The sequence below is a fragment of the Meleagris gallopavo genome, chromosome 5 (assembly GCF_905368555.1).
Source record: "Meleagris gallopavo chromosome 5, MGAL_WU_HG_1.1, whole genome shotgun sequence".
Lineage (NCBI taxonomy): Eukaryota > Metazoa > Chordata > Aves > Galliformes > Phasianidae > Meleagris > Meleagris gallopavo.
In genome coordinates this window covers 18,272,579-18,290,707 of record NC_139408.1, presented here as the reverse complement: position 1 = coordinate 18,290,707, position 18,129 = coordinate 18,272,579, and the positions used below count along the sequence as shown (strand labels likewise).

The window sequence follows — 18,129 nt, the reverse complement described above, 5'->3', positions numbered from 1 at the left end:
AAAAAAAAAAATAAAAAATCCACTGAAGGTGAAGTGAGCAAGCCAATTCCATTTGTAGAAGATACAATTGAAATCAAGAACATCAAGAACATGTTGCCACAACCCCTTTTCAGCTGCCACAAAATCTCTTTATGATAAACATTACCATGCTTGATTTGCATATGCAAGAAGCAAGTTTCTACAGCTGCCCATCCATAAATGAATAATCCGTAATCAGAAATGAAGCCGAATGAAAAGACAAGGATCCTGACAGAGCAATACAGGAAAACTGCCAAGCTTTGAGAAGCGAAAAACAAAGTTGTTTGACATTTTTATTTTTTTTTTTAGATTTAAAGAGAAATGTGTTTAAAACAGGATTTTCTTTTCTTCTTCTTCTTTTTTTTTTTTTTTTTTTTTTTTAGGAGAAAGAAAAGATTTTTCAATAACTGCAAATTAAACTATACAAGAACTCATGGAAGAACTCATGTTGAGAAACTCCTTCACACAGAGGGACCCATGTGTAAATGCTACAGGGAGGTAACGTTATAGCAAATAATTTCTCAGCTTTCTCAGTTTCTTTCTGATCTGTGTCAAGAGTGTCCCTAACCTATTCTCAGCTGCAGATAGCACAGATCCTACATTTGGAACCACTGAAGAACTGGGCAGTCAAAGATCTCAAAAATGAGACAAATGACACAAATTTTCCTTTCTACTTATGTTAGCTCTAGCATCATGGGCAAAACTGCTCTTTTTTTTTTGGTTGGACATGTTTGAGCAAAATTACTTAGATGGTATTTTAGAAAAATGTCACATATTTATCACACATTAAATTATTTCAGTGAACATAGACAAAACTCCACAACTACAGGTACTCATGACTTTTTAATTATCTTTCAATGGTTTCAAGTTGCAAGCTTGTAAATACACATTATAACTGCACAGCATGAACATTCTTCAAGAGTTTAGAAAAGTAATTTTTAACTAATACAAAGGTTTCAGAACAGTGCTGTTATATAAGTACACACAGAACAAACTGTGTTGTTCAAAAACCTTCTAAATCAAAAGCCATGGAGACTGTAAGAATGAAACTTTTAGAGCTCAGGAGGGCACGTGAAAGTAGCTAGATATCACTTTGAAATTACAGAAAGGCTGAAATAAAAAAATGCACCTACGAAAGTTAAAAATGATGGTGTTGGCCTTTTCGCCACTGAGGAGGATGAGAAAACTTCCACTGAGTGCCCTGTCAGACCCCCACAAGTTCATACCAAGAACATTTTTGGTAGAAGCCATTAGGAACAGTTGCAGCCTTGAAAGAACTGCCTGAAAAAGAACTGGGCCGACACATTCCTCCATCATTTGCAATAAATGACGACATTCGTAAAAGTTACAAATGTGTGCACTTTAAGGAGAGTCTCTCTTCCTCTTTTCCCTGATTCCACATTTATGTACATTTATAAATGGAGAGAGGTTGTTGAAAATCACTTAAAAATCCAAAGCCTTAAGAAATGTGTCACAGGGAATAATCCTTTACAGTATACCCTATATATATATACTTCAGTGCCTTTTTTTTCCTGCTACATAGAATGACATAATGCTTTCCACTCTTAATTCTAACGAATCCGTGATTCAGTGACGACTGATAAATTTTTTTTCTTCACAGATATGTGACGTTACAAAGTGTCAGCAACTGAGTGATATCTATTGTCCCCCTATAGCTAAACTCCATGGCCAAATAAAAGATGACAGGGTATCAGTCAGTAAGTTTATGAAAGTTAGAAAAGAAGACGTTTTTAGCCCTGTGTTAAAGTCAAGTGACTTGGTATTCTGAGGTCAGGAAACATTTCATTTTCTTACACTGACTGTGTTCAGCATAAAACATGAATATCATTTACCTCACATACTCGAGATGGATGCTTTTCAGTGATAATGCATGTTTGAAAGTAAATACATACTCCTCTGAGCAGATACAGACTGAAAGATTTATCAAATTATTTATTTCACTGACTCGTTTTTTAATCATTTAAGACTCGGTTATGTTCTTAAGATTTTACACAAGTGAAGTATTCATGATACAAAACTTATTACATTATCAAATAAAGCTGAGGTAGAATACCAGGTATGCGGGAAAACCATAAAGCTTGAGGATTAACAGAACTCACGTAGGAACGTAGTTAGATAAGTTCTCTTCTTTTTAAAAAAGTACATTAGGCATTTAATATTGAATTTCAACTGATCTCAAGTCAAATTTTCAGAAGAGATCATCAAGGATTCACATGTGTTGTGTCATTTTAAACAGTTTCTACAGTTTATGGAAAATTCCACACAATTTTAATGCCTGATACTTGTTCAAATAAAAATGCGTCTGAAAAAGTGTATGCTTACAATCTGAAATGTTTTCTATGTTCAAGGCCCTGTGTACCTTTGCTCTGAAAACTCTACTCACGTAAATTCTTGTTTTATTTTCCTCCAAACTAATCAGATGAATTTCCAAACCAAAAGACACTATGACACTTTGGTACAGAGACTAAAACTATAGAAAGCTAAATAAACAAAAAATTAAGTCTTGCATAGTTTCCAGCATAAAGCAGAACACATCAAAGCACTAAGTAGAAGCACTCTGAAAGCCTTTTCCTTAGATTCTGATTCCTTACATGTTCCCTTGAAATCTTATTCCCCTGTCATAGTCTAGCACACAACTGTTCTTCACAGTATTCCTTACAACATTAATAGTATTTTCAGACAGTGTACGTGGAACTTACTTTGCAAATTAATCAATCAGTACATCCTCTTTCTGAAAGCTATACAAGTTATTTTAACCAAAATAACTTATCTTTCCACATCACTTGTGGGAACAGCTGTTCACGAGAAGAAGAAATCACCATACAACAGTAACCACTGGCACAGGACTAGATTCAGCTTTGACTCAAACTTTCCCAAAGTTTGGGTGCTATTCAAGGTACTGGGTTGGGTTTTTTTGTAACTTGAAAATTGCCATGTCATCTCCTGTATCTTAATGCAAGAGCATTGCTTATTTGGAAATGACTTCTAGTACTTTGTTCAGAGTGAATATAAAGTTCCACTAACATAACTTCCATGAATTTGCTTGGAAGTGTGCACACCATGCTCAAGAATATTTTCCCTAAGAAAATGAAATTGTGATTTTCTTCGTTTCATCCAGTATATGCCTTTCTTTGATACAAGTTCATGACAGATTTATGCTTAGAGCAGTGTCTCATCTCATACTTGGAAAGATTTCGAGTCAGGATATTGGAACGGGCGTGCTCTTCATTAGTTTGGGGCCAAATCCTCAAGTCTCCCTTGTGTACAGACAAATCTGGTTAAAGGGTGTGAAGCCTCAAGGGGAAGGACACATAATATGTTCAGTTTTCTTTTAATCGTATGCCATATATCAAAGTGAACGGTGGAACTAATGAAGCCTGGTTTCCTATGAATGTGTATCTTGTGGTTGGATTCTCGAGTGTCTAGTAAGATGTGAGCGCTGATTGAAGTTTTTCCCACGGTTGGGGCATTCATAATATCTCGTTGTCTTAAAGGAGTGAGCTCAAGCTTCACTCCTTCTTTCAGACAGGGTATTAATAGATTTTTCTCCTCTACTTGGCAGCCTGTTTTCATTAATCCTGAAAGAACTTCATATCTTTGAGACTTCCACCCCATATCAAATTTAATTAAAATTGGCAATGGGACTCAAAGATTGTTACAGGCCAATTGCAAAAGCCAACACACAGACAAAATAACCACAAAAGCCTCATTTCCTCAGGAAACCATGCTAAAAAGGGATTCTAACTAAGATGAGATGCTGGAAAACAAAATAAAAGTCTTAGGATATGTCTCTGTACTGAATAAAACGTGGTACATTATGAATGAAAGCACATATGAAATGTTCTGTGTGTATATACATATGTGTATACACATATTTGCACACATACACTCTTGTGTGCGTGTTGCAGATATCTGTACACACATTCCTATTTTTTCCACTAAAGATGTGACACCTTTGAATTACAATCTTAAAACAGTACCAGGAACATGGCACAGTTATAAGCAGAATCAAACAACACTCTACTCAAATAGCAAGGTTAAATATAGTTGTGCATTGGTGCTAAGCAGCATTCTTTTCAGAGAGAGTCCTACTAGAGGGCATAAGTGCACCCAGAAGAAAAAAAAAAAAAGCTCTTTCACCTACATTTGATATATCAGATGGTATTCAAAGCTCAAAGCCTGAAGGCCTCTCTTAACGAAGCTCTTGCTGGAGTCAGGAGGAGTTTGAACCAAGCCACAATCTGGCCACTTTGCAGTCAACAGAGCTCAGTTGTTCTGGTCCTTTCATCTGTCCTGGCTGCCTGACTGATCTGAGCGCATGGTGGTACCAGAAAAAACTATGGCTGGGCAAGGGAGCAAACCCAGCATTGCAGAAAAACATATTTACAAATCCTTGAACCTTGAACAGTGTATAGCACACTCTATGCAAATTATTTTATTGCACTACAGGTGTGCTCTGAAAGTAAATTACTCTGATCCCCATTTCCACATTCACCCCAATGAGCCTTAACAGCCAAATAATGGATTTCTCCTTTCTTTGAACTCAAATATTTCAAGAACACCGTGTATTAAATGACAGGAAAATGCTGAACCCAACATGAAAGGAGAATGAGCAATGCAGAGAAAATGAGTGAATCCCAAAGAACTCCAACCACAGCGATTGCACTGACATTGATTTGTACAATTGCTTACATTACAACACTGAACTGAACTAAGGGTCTCATTAATTACAAATATGAGGGGTGTGGAGCCCATAGGGGAGAGAAGCGTACAGCTTTCTGGTTTGTAATACGCACTCTATGCAAAAGACAAAAAAATATCTAAGGCAAAACTGACTGGAACTATTAAACTATGACTCCACCCGTAAGCTATGCAAAGTCTAAAAGTGACTTCTAGCTGAGACAAGCTCAGTGCAGCTCCTCCTGGCGTGTCCAAAAGGGTGGATCTTTTTTGGCACATTTATCTATGGGATCCTTCCCCATTTTTCCCCTTTTACCATTGTGGCTGAACTTCAAATATAGATTTCACCTGGGCCTATTTTCTTTGAAGTATGTTATGTACACAGTGAAGACACAATCCCTGCTTTTCAGGGCTTGGAGTTTATGGAACAAGTATCTACAGAGTATGTTAAATATTTTATACCCTTACTTTGCCTTGGACTGTAGTCAAGCAGTTAAACAGCAATCTAAAATAAATGATACCAGATAATAACTGCAGCTGCAGAGGAACAGATTCTGGATTTTAAGCTTTTTCTTGAAATCTCCAAAGATGGCAATGGGCTGAGCTTTCAAGACATCAGAAACAAAGAAGATGCACAACAAAGCAGGTGGACCTGCTTTACACATACGGTTATTTCAGAAACACAACTGCATTGTACTTGAAATGTCTATGATCAATTAGCTGCTTTGCATTCCAACCACCTATTTTACATCTCCAGCAGCAGGCATAAACTGAATACATGAATGTTGACAGCCTGTTTGCATGTTACCATGAGCTTTCAGTCTTCTGTTGTTTTCTCTCATTTAACGCATTGCTACCAGGGTACCAGAGTTTAATTCTGAGTCACCACACGTACAAATACAGTTAGGGATGACCATAAGAGTGCTTTACAGTCTCTATCCATCCATTTTCCAAAGTTTCACATTCATCCTCAGCATCTATGCCAAAATCCCAGGTAAGATACAAGTCTGTCAGAATTCACCGTGATCCCTTCCTGTTATCTCTCCTGACTATGCAGATCCACATGCAGCAATCACACACCTCCTTGCTTCAATCCCACTGTTTTAGTGTCCAAAAAACCAGACAGAAGCCTCCAACAAAAAACATTTTGCAAGCTGATTCCCAGCCGGGATCCACATCACAACTCAAAGCTCAGCTGAGCGCTACCTCGCTGTGACCTGTAAGTTACTGTTCCAACGACAGCCCATGCAGCTTGGCCTGTCTGATATAATCACCACTTACGTCAGTGCAAAAATACTCCATGAAAAAAAAAAAAAAAGTTTCCCAATTATTTGAAAGCTCTGAAGAAAGTTGCCATGAAGCAGCAGTAGGATCAGTTTTTGTTACATAACATACAGTGTTTGATGCATTTCATTTTTTAGTCCATCATATGTACCCTTAGGCCACAGCAACAAAACGTGTTTACTGAACCACGCTGCAAGTGTAAAGTTCAACTACTCATTTTTATAAGAAAATTTTCTAAATAATCCTCCAAACTCTTTGTCTTCCACATTCTGGTTTGGAGCTTTGGGGCCTATGTTTTTCTTTCCTCTGAACTGCACATTCCTATGCTTCTACATTTCTGGTGTATACAGCTGTGGTTCATATGCATAAAACCACCTTTGCATGTGCAAAACTGGCTCTTGGTAAGCTTTCAGAGAGTATATTGAGACCTTGATCATTTACCGTTGTGGGCTTTTGGAAAGGAAGAGTTGGGTTTATTCTTTTGTTTTCTTTGAACCTTGTTATTAAGCGTATACATGAAGGCAAACTGAAAGACTAGAAAAAGGAAGATGAATAGAAAAGGAGCTTTTAGCATTTACCTGTGTTGCAGATAGGATCACAATAAACAAAGTCAAATAAAGCTTGGTTGGAATCTTTTATTACTGAAGATCTGATTTTCATGATGCACTACAAGGCAACTTTTGTAAGAGATATGTGGTGGTTGTTTTAACATGTTCGTATGGATGCTTCAAAATCTTGCATATATATTTTAACCAAAGAGAAGCCTGAGTAGAAAAGCTAGGATCTAGATCTGTATCTGAGCTACCCCTCCGCTCCAGGGTTTGGTTCTTATCTCTCTTTTAACGATGTAATTTAAAGACAAAACCATAGTTCAGTTTCCTTTTTGAGTGAGAACAAAGTTCACTTTATGAATGCAAAAAAACAAAAATTTACTTGATTATATGCAAAGTCTCAGAGTATTTTTCCTCCGTTCCCCCCCCTTTTTTTTTTTCTTCTCCATAATCCACAATCTTCATATGAACTGGTTTCAATATTCAAGGTACTACTTAGTATAATGAAAATAAAAGAGAATTTCAACAGAGGTTTTGTTTGTTTGTTTTTCTAGATCAGAAGCAAACAGAAAGCCAACTACAAGAACATGGTCCCCAAGGCACAGATGTGCCTGACACTACAAACTGCCAAATGTCGGCACTTTGGAAAATTTTACCCACACTCAGCAGAGGAAACAGCGAACCTGCCCCTCAACAAGGATCCAGTGTTGGGATCCATGCTTCCTCCTCACATCACAGCCTAGATATACATCTTCTTGCCATGCCTCCAGTTTTTGAGTAAGAAAGAAAATAGCATAACCAATTTTGCTGTCAAAAAGCTCATTCTCCTCATGCAGAAGGTCCATTCACAGATTTGTATCTAAGTGGTAGTCACACAGCTAAATTAAAAGCAAGCCAAGAAAAGGTTCTATTTCTTGTGATAAATGCTCATGTCATTTTTGCATGATCATACGCTTAGAATCTTTTGAATACATAGACATGTTTGCAAATAACTGACAAAAAAAGTAAGATTTTTGTGTTGTTTTTTGGAGGTGATCCTGCAAGACGTGGCTGTGAGTGGCATGTAGCACTCCTTTTATTGCTGCCTGCATCACCTCAGCAAGTTCATGATAATTTGGGCCAGCCATTTTTTCCTGAGTATTTAGAAGTCATTTGCAATAGATTCATCAGTCTTGCCTCAGGGGTACAGAGTCTTGGAAAACACAATAATGGGAAAAACTGCCTTTGCTCTTTATTCTTCTTTCAGCACTTAATACCACACCTCATGGAACAACTCCACACCTTCTTTCATGTCCTTCCTATCTCTCTGGTACATCCTTCCTCTAACCAGGAGCCAGCTCATCTTCCTAATCTCCTTTTACTAAACACCTTTCTTTTGCTTACAATACACTAAATATACAAATGGCCAAAAAGCACTCTAGATACCCCTGTAGCTTGACAAACTACCTACCTATAATTAGGCAAGAACCTCATCAGCTAACAAAATACTACCATCATGTTCTAACACCTTCTCCTTTCCCCTTGGCTCTAGTTCCCCAACCACTTCCCTCCACCTTTCATGACAGCTTCTCTTTGCATTGCCTTGAAGACTGAGTCTGTGTTGGGGGATCCGCTTTCTATGCTGCTAACATAGACTGTGCAACTGATCAGTTATTAGCAAATAATGACAAAAATTGTGGCTTCGTTCATGTTTGTTGTTTGTTTCTTTAGAAGCTGAAACACTTATGACATAACAGCCACTCTGACTAATAGAGTCTGACATACACTGCTGCAGCAGCCTGTATTTCATGTATATTTTTTCAAGTATATTTTAACCACTGCCACCACCAGAACTTCTCCTTTTTTTAAATGGGACTAGTCTGGTTTCAGTAGTAACAACTACTAATTTGCCTACTTCCAAAATAAAAAGATCCTTTTTCTCTCCTTCTTGTTTTTTTTTTTTTTTTTTTTTTTTTGTTTTTGTTTTTGTTTTTAACTGTTACAGATATTGTGTTTTTTACAAAGAGCATCTGCTTGGAAGTTACAGGCTTCTTCTTTGGGGTTGGTTTCTTTGTGAGGACCACACAGAATAAGGAATGTGATTTGGGCACCAAAAAAGGGAAGGTGTTCTGGAGGTCCATGGGAGCAGCCTCTGGTGTCTGGGCAGGAGGACGAAGGCAGAGACCTCCCCGGTGGGGATGGCAGCCCTACAGACATGGGCACAGAGAGCCCTAGGCATGATAAGGCTGAGAGCAGACGAGCCTTCACATCCCTGTGCTGCCAGTACCCTACTCAGGACATGCAGCTAACACAGCCTAGAGATCGTTCCGCATTAACATTCTTCCAGGGTGGTGCCTGTTGGTTCTATGGACATTAAGCCTGAAATATCTTCTCACTTAGAGTTACTGGTCTTTTTGGTGTTGTCCAGAACCTGACTCAGGGTGCAGAAAGACATTTTCTTTTTCATTTCCCATACTACCAACTGTTAGCAAGCTGGATTTCACTTTGGAAAATTTCCTGCTTTTGAGAGCAGAGATAAAATCTTGAATATAAATGTCGTCCACTTAAAATTTCATACTTAAAAGCCTTACTTATGATTAACAGACAAATTTTCTCAGTGAGACGATTTTTTTTACATGAATTAATTCAGTTAACAAACTGATAGCATTTGCTCACTAAATACATGAAAGGCATAAATGGGAGTTAGCTAGGATAGAGGAGCTGGGACTTGAAAGCAAAGTGTCCTATCCTAAATAAGGTCCAAGCACAGGCTGCTGGAGGTCTAAGTCAGCCAGCAGCAGCATTTGTACCTTTATTTCAACCCACTGGCTGCCCAGCCTGATGTCATCGCACTCTTCTGCTGTCATGAATGCAGAAGGGTGTTTCAAGGAAGAGACATAACAGGGGTAGCAGAGGACTTGGGATGGGAAGGATCATGAGTTGCAGTTGATAAGAGAGGGTTTGTACGGCTGACCATGAACTCCTCTGCTTGAGTCAGACACATTCCCTAGTGCCAGGCTGGGGAATATTGATTCCACCAGAATGACAGTAGCTCCAGCCAATACACCTGCTCCTCCAGCACTGCTCTCTAGACTATGAAATATCCCAGCGTGGGCAGGTGTTTGTGAAGGAAAGCATGCCCAAACAGCAACTATCAGTGAAACAGTTCATTGGTGCTCACTGACCATTACTTTGACTGCCACATAGTCTTGCGTGTTTGTGCATTCAGCTAGCACTTTTATTTGGAACTCTGTTATCTCTTTGATATTTCTTCATCCTGTATTTACTGTGTTAAGAATAAGAGGTTGTGAGACCACTGCTCTGGCATTCTACTCAGCCACATGTCCCTGGCCCCACGCAGCCAGAACTTCAGGGGAAGCCCAATGTCTCCCAGAGCCACACAGTGCTGGAACACAAGTGAGGGCTCATTCAGGCTTCCTGCCTTCATTAAAAGCAGACAGAAAATGTAGGGAGCAAAGTTTTCATGCTCCGCAGCCACCTTCTACAGGCAAAGCAAGGAGGAGCTGTGGAAAACATCTTCCTGCTTTTGTAAAAGCCCAGAGCAGCTTCCTCTCTCTCCTGGCCACAATTAGGGGAGCAACATTTCACAGCGCCTCTCCTCAGCTGGCACAGCGAGAGCTGCCCATCCTGTTTCCATTGATTTCTCCAATGACTGCATTAAACAATACAAAGGAGTATTTATGTGCCTGTGTTGCGAGCAGGTTGTTAAGTAAAACCCACCGTAAATAGAGCCGTTAATTCAGTTGCTGGCATGGCCCTCTGTTATCTTCTCAATACCTCCCAGAGGGTATTAGCCTTACCCTTTCGTTTGAGTTGGCAGCAGAGTTATTTTTTTGCACCTGCTGCTCTACTCCGATAACAACACAGGTCAGCTTTGATTTGTTGGAATATAAACAAAAGAGCAAAGCCAGGCATCTGCCTCAACAGCCTAGGCCGGTTTGACGATACAGCTTTTCCCATTGGGTTCTGCACAAATGTACTCTTTCGATTCTTACGTGAACTCTCTCCTGCTTCATAAATAGTCCTTTGCTACAGAACAGACTGGTGTCAGGAGGACGGCTCAACCCCGTACTTTTCCACTGACTGAAATCCCAACAGGGCAAAGTAACACCCTCTTCTAAGACTGACATCAGAAGAGGCGTTCACAAAATATGTAAAGCAAAATCAGCTGAAAAAACAGTGGTTTGAAAGTGAGCAGGAGAAACCAGCAAATTGAGCGTAAGGGGCAGAGGATCCTTGCTGAGAGAGAAAGAAAACCTGAAGCATTGGGAAGGTTCACCTACACATACTCCACCACTCCAGCTGCTATTTACCAAAATCAATTAATAAATGAAAGAAGCAGGCACTCAGTTAGGAACGGACTAGTTTTAAGGTCTTCTGAAAACTAAGCCTGCAGGGTTCATCTTCTGTAAAAGCATCCATCTATAGAAATAGCAGAAGCACACTAAAAAAAGTGTCCTTAGACAGGGCAGTAAATAGCACAAAGCACAGAAGCGATGGAAGGAACTGGTATTGCCTCCTCATGACAAGTATGAAAATTGAGACACAGAGCTGAAATGATTTGCTAAAGTCATATAAGAAGTCAATGGACGAGTCAGCCCCACTCACATCCTCCAGTGCAAGCTCCATTGCATCATGTTTCCAGCAAAAAATTTCAACATGCAGATGAGTTAAGGATGATCACAGGTTTTTTTTTAGTTTTTTTTTTTTTTTTTTTTTTTTTTTTTTGTTAGGGCAAAGAGAAGACATAAAATAAGGGAAATAATTTTCTGTTCAGAAGGAAGCAAGTCTCCTCTATGCATCATAGTTATTATGCGCCTAGAAGAGATTTGAATGTTAACTTAGTCAAACAATTAAATCTACACTTGAAATATTAAATCAAAAAAGCCGCCCTTGACCTACGCATGATCCTGAAAAAGAGCTAGAAATTCCTGAGTAAAGCTGGCTGAAATTCAAAATTTCTGTTATGTGGAACAGTGGCTATTTCAAGGCTTTTTTTTTTTTTCCTTTTAAATCACAGTGAACTTTAAAAAGCAAGTTTCCTTGCAGCAAAGAGAGAGGATTCCCGTCCCTATGAGCTGGCACGTAAAAACCTATATTCAACCTGTTCAAGTAACAAAAGCGCAACTCAGCCTGTTATGCAAAACTATTTGTAGAAGACAGAAAACGTCCAAAGCCACACTACGATATCACTGCAGCAGGCAGTAATGTCACTGCGGAGCGGCTGCATTGGAAGCCCTTGCTAGTGTGGCACGTGGAGACCCTTTCAGAGTTTTGCCACCAAAAACAGAGTTTGTGATTCTGGAGCAAATTCTCTGCGGGTACCAGATCTGACATCCCAAACACAAGCTGTGGTGTGGAGCTTGCCATCCTGATCCCGCTCTTCCACCAAGTGCTGGAATATCTCTTCCTCCTTATTTCTTTTCTTTCCATTTCCTTTCTTTTTACTCTTTTATGTTGTATTCTATTTGATCAGACTGGCTGACCTGGCTAAGGAAGCTTCTTCTTGGAGACCACCAAAGGCCTGGAGCTAGTGAGACAGACAAAAACAGCATCTCTATCCATGGCAAAAAAATGCCAGGTCCTCTAGCGTCTGTGTGCTGATCTGTAGGACGGAGACTGGAGGAGTCAGAAGCAGGGAGAAAAGTTCTTTTCCCTCAGTTCTTTTTGCTCCTCTCTATGAGTATTTATCTCACTTAGTCCTTGAGCTAGCTGGAACAGACTCCATCAACAAAACTAATGAAAATATTTCTAGGTTCTTTCAAACAACTATTTTCTTCTAAAGGATCTGAACTATGCCAACTTAAACACTTTTTAAATATCATCGAAGCTATACCAACTTGAATATTTTAGGGAGAGGGAGTTAGCAGAGATCCTTACATATCCTTCTTCAGATCCTTGTAAAAGCCATTTCCAGGATTTTCAATATTGAAGACGCATTGTATCTTAAGGAAGGCTAACACTTTGATGCTAAATTCGCCCAAACCTCATTAGCTTTTCACATTATATTAGCATTGATTGTGAACATCTTTGAGTCTCACATCCATCAACACAGTGATGCTGAACACAGCAGCACCCAATGCTGCAGGACCTGCCGACTTCTGCTGGGGGCTTAGGGAATGGCAGCCCTGGGCACACAGCTCATGTTCCTGCAGGAAAGCCAAGCAAAGCACTGGGCAAAAGCAGAGGGAGGAAACTCATCACAGAATCACAGAACTCATAGGCAGCTCAGGCTTAGGATGTTGGCACGAGCAACCCCTCACTCACTGCAGGACAGCACAAGTCACCCATTTCTGTCTGCTGACAAAATACACTGAACACAAGTCACTTTACATTTTAAAGGATTAAATGCGGGAATTATTCAGACTATCAGACAAAACTGGCTGAATTTCAGGCAAATATTTGAATATCTACTTTAAAAAGTTAGGCAAGAAAGCCCATGCAGGAGATAAGGGATGTGCGTGTGCATGTACTTTGTGCAGCGTGTCTGAGTGTATGCCTATCGGGAGTGGCTGCAGACAGACTGAGAAAGATTTGCTGGATTGACTACAATTTGACTATCATCCAAAAACATTTAATCATTTGAGATTTTAAAGGAAGAAGATAAGTTTCTACCTGTTCTCGCACAGTATTAGAGCTCCATCAAAAGTCTTAGGGAGGGTAAAGATATCTACCAGTCCCTAAATGAAGGAAAATCTGTATCTATTTCACTTTGTACATCACGCTTTTGATAAGTCTGTAAGGATATCTCCTTGTCTGATCACCTATTAATTCAGTCTTCTAAAATGTTTTTCATCTTTCTCTGTCAGGGCAGTTGCCTGGGAACATTACAAGTGAAGTTTGCTTTACATGAGTGGCATGGCAGATCCCACTGCAAAAGAGATGAGAACAGCACCTTCAGTGTGTCAGAATTTGACTCCCTGATAAAGCCCCTTCATGGCCATGCCAATCTATGAGACAATTGCTTAACCAAGCATACTTTGAAAGTGCATCATCAAGATGCAAGCTTCTATACTGTTGTGCAATAGTAATTATAAGCTTCAGTAAAAACCATTAAGAAAGTTTGGGGGTAATCATTATATTGTTCATTTAGTCTCTTTCCTGACCATAGCATCTCGGGCAGTTTTACACAGGATCATTAATAATAGAGCAATATAAATTAGTTACTGCTCACTGCTAGGTGAAAGAGAGAACGCAGAACAGTTTTGAAAAATATATATATTTTTTATGATGGTGGCACCATCTGGACAACAGAGTATATTTTTACACATAGAAGTTCAATCCTTACGGACCCACAAGGGCTCAGGAAGCTTTTCTGGCTACAAACGATTGCGGTCTGAGGAAATATCTTAAGAGGTTACATTACTGCATTTCATCTCTAATGGGCAGGATTTTTTATTTTATTCTTCGTATTTGCAGATCCTCCAAATAGAATGGCTTTCTTTTCACCACTGCAAAGCAATTCTTCTTCATTGCCCAATCTCTTTGGTCTATGACCAGCCATTATCCAGTCCCAGCTAGCTGTTTTTTCTGCTAGCTCTCATACTCTTTCCCGTGAAGCACATTTTACAAGATCAGCAAAGGAATAGGTAATGATAACCACGTGCAAAGTCAGCTTTTGGAAAGGGAGCCTTTGAGGGATCATCCTCATAGAGAGACACGCAAAGTGCCAACTGTCAGTTGGCTGCTCCACTGGCTACATGACTCCATGTTTACTCATTCTCACCCATCTATAGGCCAACGACCAACAAATGACCCAAGCATTTTAGGCATTCAGTGAGGGATTTGTTTCAAGTTGCACCCCTAATACAGCTCAAAACATCTATCATACTAAGGAAACTTCCCCAGAAACCAAATTAATCCTTACTTTCTTGTATGCCAGCTATACAAACAAATCCTTGTTAGCTTATGCTTTCTATCAGTAGATTTACTCATGAATTTTGCCTTCACCAACTCTGCAATGTCCCTGGTTAATCAGGGGCTGAAATAAACACGAACTGCAGTATGGGCTGAAGGTTGGCAAAGGGAGAAAGAAAAAGCAGCAGACACCTGAGGCACCTCTGAGATTGGGTAGGTGACCAAAGCCAGTGGGTTTGCTGAAAATAGTGCTGGATGTTTTTAGTGCTCATGATGCACTCATCATTAGGAAGAGAACTCCACGAGTTTATCCCTAAAAGCTTAGCAATCGCTAAGCTGCCAGACAGGACAAAAGATTCAATGAAACATCACAAACTGTGCAAGGTAAAGAAATTGTTAGCATTTCTGTTCATTTCCTCATGTGCAGCAATGCCTTTATATTTGATTCTACCACATGCTGACATCATGTGTCATTAGCAATGACAACAATTAAGCTTGTGACCCTTTTCTTTTTATGTGCTGTTTACTGCAGGAGCACCTAGTCCTCAGCAAGAATTTCTCCTTCACAACTGAAGGAAGACTTACGAGAAGGAGAGCACTGTAAGACCATAGAAAATCCCATAAAGGGTGGTCAAACTACCATCGAAACAAGAAGGGGTCAATCATCTATTTGTAGTTTAGTCTCAGCACACTGACTAATTTCTAAGCCAGTTAGCTCCATCTCACTGTCCCGGTACCATGGGCTATTGCTCCAGTCCATGGAGGTGCTGTTGGTTGTATCGCAGACGGAGCTGAGACAATTCTGTGCGAACTGAAGCACATCGACAGCAATAGAAAACATGTAATTGTAGACTCCACAGAACAAACCCAGGTAAGGCTGCAAACAGTGGAAAATTCGCTGGAAGAAGGTTGAATGATTTGGTCCCAACATTAAGCTAGACAGAGTAAGTAAGGGGTGAGCAAAGGAGAGACGGTAAGTATTGATTCTGGAAAGGTGTCACGGACAGCTCTCCGAGCTCACAGAGGAAAAGTCATTTACCCTCTTCTTTAAGAACTGATCATACATACTTCTTCAGCAAGTATAGAAATTAATCCTCCTAGAATTTATTTGTTTGATTTGCTGTAGGAGAGGCAATAGACTAACACAACAGTCCTGTCTGGACAGAGACACCTACAGAAATACTTCATTTTCCTCTCTAATCTCTCTTCATCTGCGTCCTGGATGAATTTTCCTTTTTAGTTTGATCTCCCTCCATCACAATTTGTTACCTCGCACCTCCCAGACAGAACAAGTACTGATTTTAACAGTAAAACTCGTTGGTAATGAAAAGAAGTGAAGTAAGTTCAGTTGGAGCCAAATTATTTGTCTTAGTCCACCGCTCCAACAGCTTGTTTTCACCACGTCTGAAAACTCGTAACAACTTGAGAATATCTGAAGTAATATAACATCGCTGTGGCAATACCACAAGCAAATAATGACAACCAAATATTTCTCATGTTAAAAAGACCACATTGTATTAACTGAGCTCACCCTGACTGGGATAATAAGAATTGTTGTCACCTTACAAACTGCTATGAAGCATTACCTAATTTCTGCTGGGGTAGAAACATCCTTCTGCTCTGATACAGGTTTATTTATTACTGTGACTTGGGAAGAATATACTCTTATTTTTTTGTGGGATTTATAAAAACCACTAGGACTAGAAAAAATAAAAAAAAAAATGCAAGCAAACAACATCAACGCTATTAATGGTAACACTGTCTCCGCATGTAGGACCAACACAAAGAGGTGAGAAGGGGGTCTGGAAGACAACAACTCCACAAAGCCTCAACCATGCTAAATAAACTTCTGATCCAGAGCTTTCAGAATGGGGCAGGCATCACCTCTTAGGGGAAAAAAAAATTACTTCTGGGGGCAGAAACACAAATATATTGACTCATAGTTTTTATGTGCATGGCTTTGCTGCTCCTACTGCGTGTGAGCACTGCTGACATCCAAATTTTACAGAGGATATTGAAAAATTAGAGACAATCATCAAAGAGATTAAAGGACAGAAAAATCTACAGTGGAACTAATAAAGATTTTTCCGTGAGATGGAAGAGCCTATAGAACTCAACACATTTGTATAAGATAAGACTGATGGTGAACTTGTTCACAGCTACAAACAGCTACCACAGTAAGGAACAGAAATTTGTGACCCAGGGGAATTTTGTGTTGGCTATCAAAAGGTAACAGAACCCAGTGGCTGAATGCTGAAGTTAGACCACGTCAGACTGAAAATGAGACAAAATATTTTTAGAGGAACGGTGCTTAAAAAGTTAATTTAAAAGTTCTGGTGAATTTCCCATTGTTGGACTTATGGGCTTTTATTTTTTTTTCTTCAAGCTTGGAAGTTTTCTAAAAGATAAGCTCTACTTCAAACCCTCTGATTCTGAAAAATTCTGGGAAATCCTGCTGTTATCACAACAATCACTTCTGGTTTTAAAGCCTGTAATGGCCAGGAATTAAACTGTCATTAATTGTGATATTTGTAGGTAAAGTACCTTAATCCTACTGTTTTTCTAGTTTTAATTGCAGCTGTTCTCTCTGGTTTCTATATTTGCATTAAATATAAACCTACTCTGTTTTTCAGCTGTGGTACTTTCTACAGTGCAAAACAGATGTCAGAAAAGTGGCTTAAATTGCTAGCCACAAATTTGCTATCAAAACAGTACTTAAAGGAGTGCTTTTTATTATTATTATCCCTCTCAAATTTTCACAAATTAGAGGAAATGTTGGTACAAGATAGCTATGCTGGATGCAGTGACAAGAGTACAAGTAAAATCACTCAATGAAACTTTAAGCTCAAGGTCCATTTCTATCTTAACAAAGCAGTTTCATTTCAAAAATGAACATGAAAACTTAGAAGAAAAGATGATATATGTTTAGATGCAATAATCTAAAAGTTCACTACTGATAAAATTAAATAACTCTAAAACTATATATACACAAGAGCACCCGCTTAAAATGTCTCATGGGATGAAATACAAATATTTAATCACAATGCCCATCCCATATATTTTACAGAATCAATGTAGATTTTGAGTAACTCTTTCCTTACATGCACTTCTACCATTCCTTAAACCAAATTTTTACAGTCTCTTTCTTACTGTGCCTATACCTTAAGGGGCCAATTCTGGTTCTATTCAAATAAAATTACCATTGGAAGAGAAACAAATTAAACAAGAAGAGACACTGCAGGCCTCTGTTCATGCTGTATTTACCAATTCAGTACTTGAGATCCATCCTCTGGGGTGCTTTAACTTAGAAGGGACTGAGAGCGACGATTCCCCTCACCACTGGAGCTGCCAAGAGACTGCCTTGAGGACAGAGCTGGGCCAAATTATAAACTGCTTTAGTATTTTTTGGCCGTCAGTACAATCACCATCAATACCTCTTCCCTAAACACAGCAGAAATGCCATCCTAGTGAAGGGTCTCTCTGTCACATGTCGCTAGTGCTAATGAGAAGGTCTACTTTCTCGTCCCTTGCCTTACTGAACAGATGACCTCTCTGGGAACAACAGCAGCAGACTGTTGACCCACAAAATTATTATTCTTAGATATATCATAATAACAAGGGTCCTCAGAACCTTTGAGTAATTCTGAGGAAGCCAGTGGCTCCGTGTGAGGTCAGTGACATTCTGCTTGAGTAAAGATAGTAGATCTGGCCCCAGTCA

At 39.3% G+C, this 18,129-nt stretch overlaps 1 protein-coding gene across 4 annotated transcripts in view; it reads right to left on the bottom strand.

Annotated features, from left to right (window-relative positions):
• EHF (ETS homologous factor) overlaps positions 1–18,129 on the bottom strand; it is a 49,358-nt gene that overhangs the window by 15,499 nt on the left and 15,730 nt on the right. The window contains exon 1 of one of the 4 annotated variants that reach the window (XM_085224544.1): positions 17,676–17,700. The exons of the other annotated variants lie outside the window; for them this stretch is intronic. The gene's annotated coding sequence lies outside the window, so the exon portion shown is untranslated. Of the gene's footprint in view, positions 1–17,675; positions 17,701–18,129 lie in introns of those variants that run through there. 4 annotated transcript variants of the gene reach the window in all.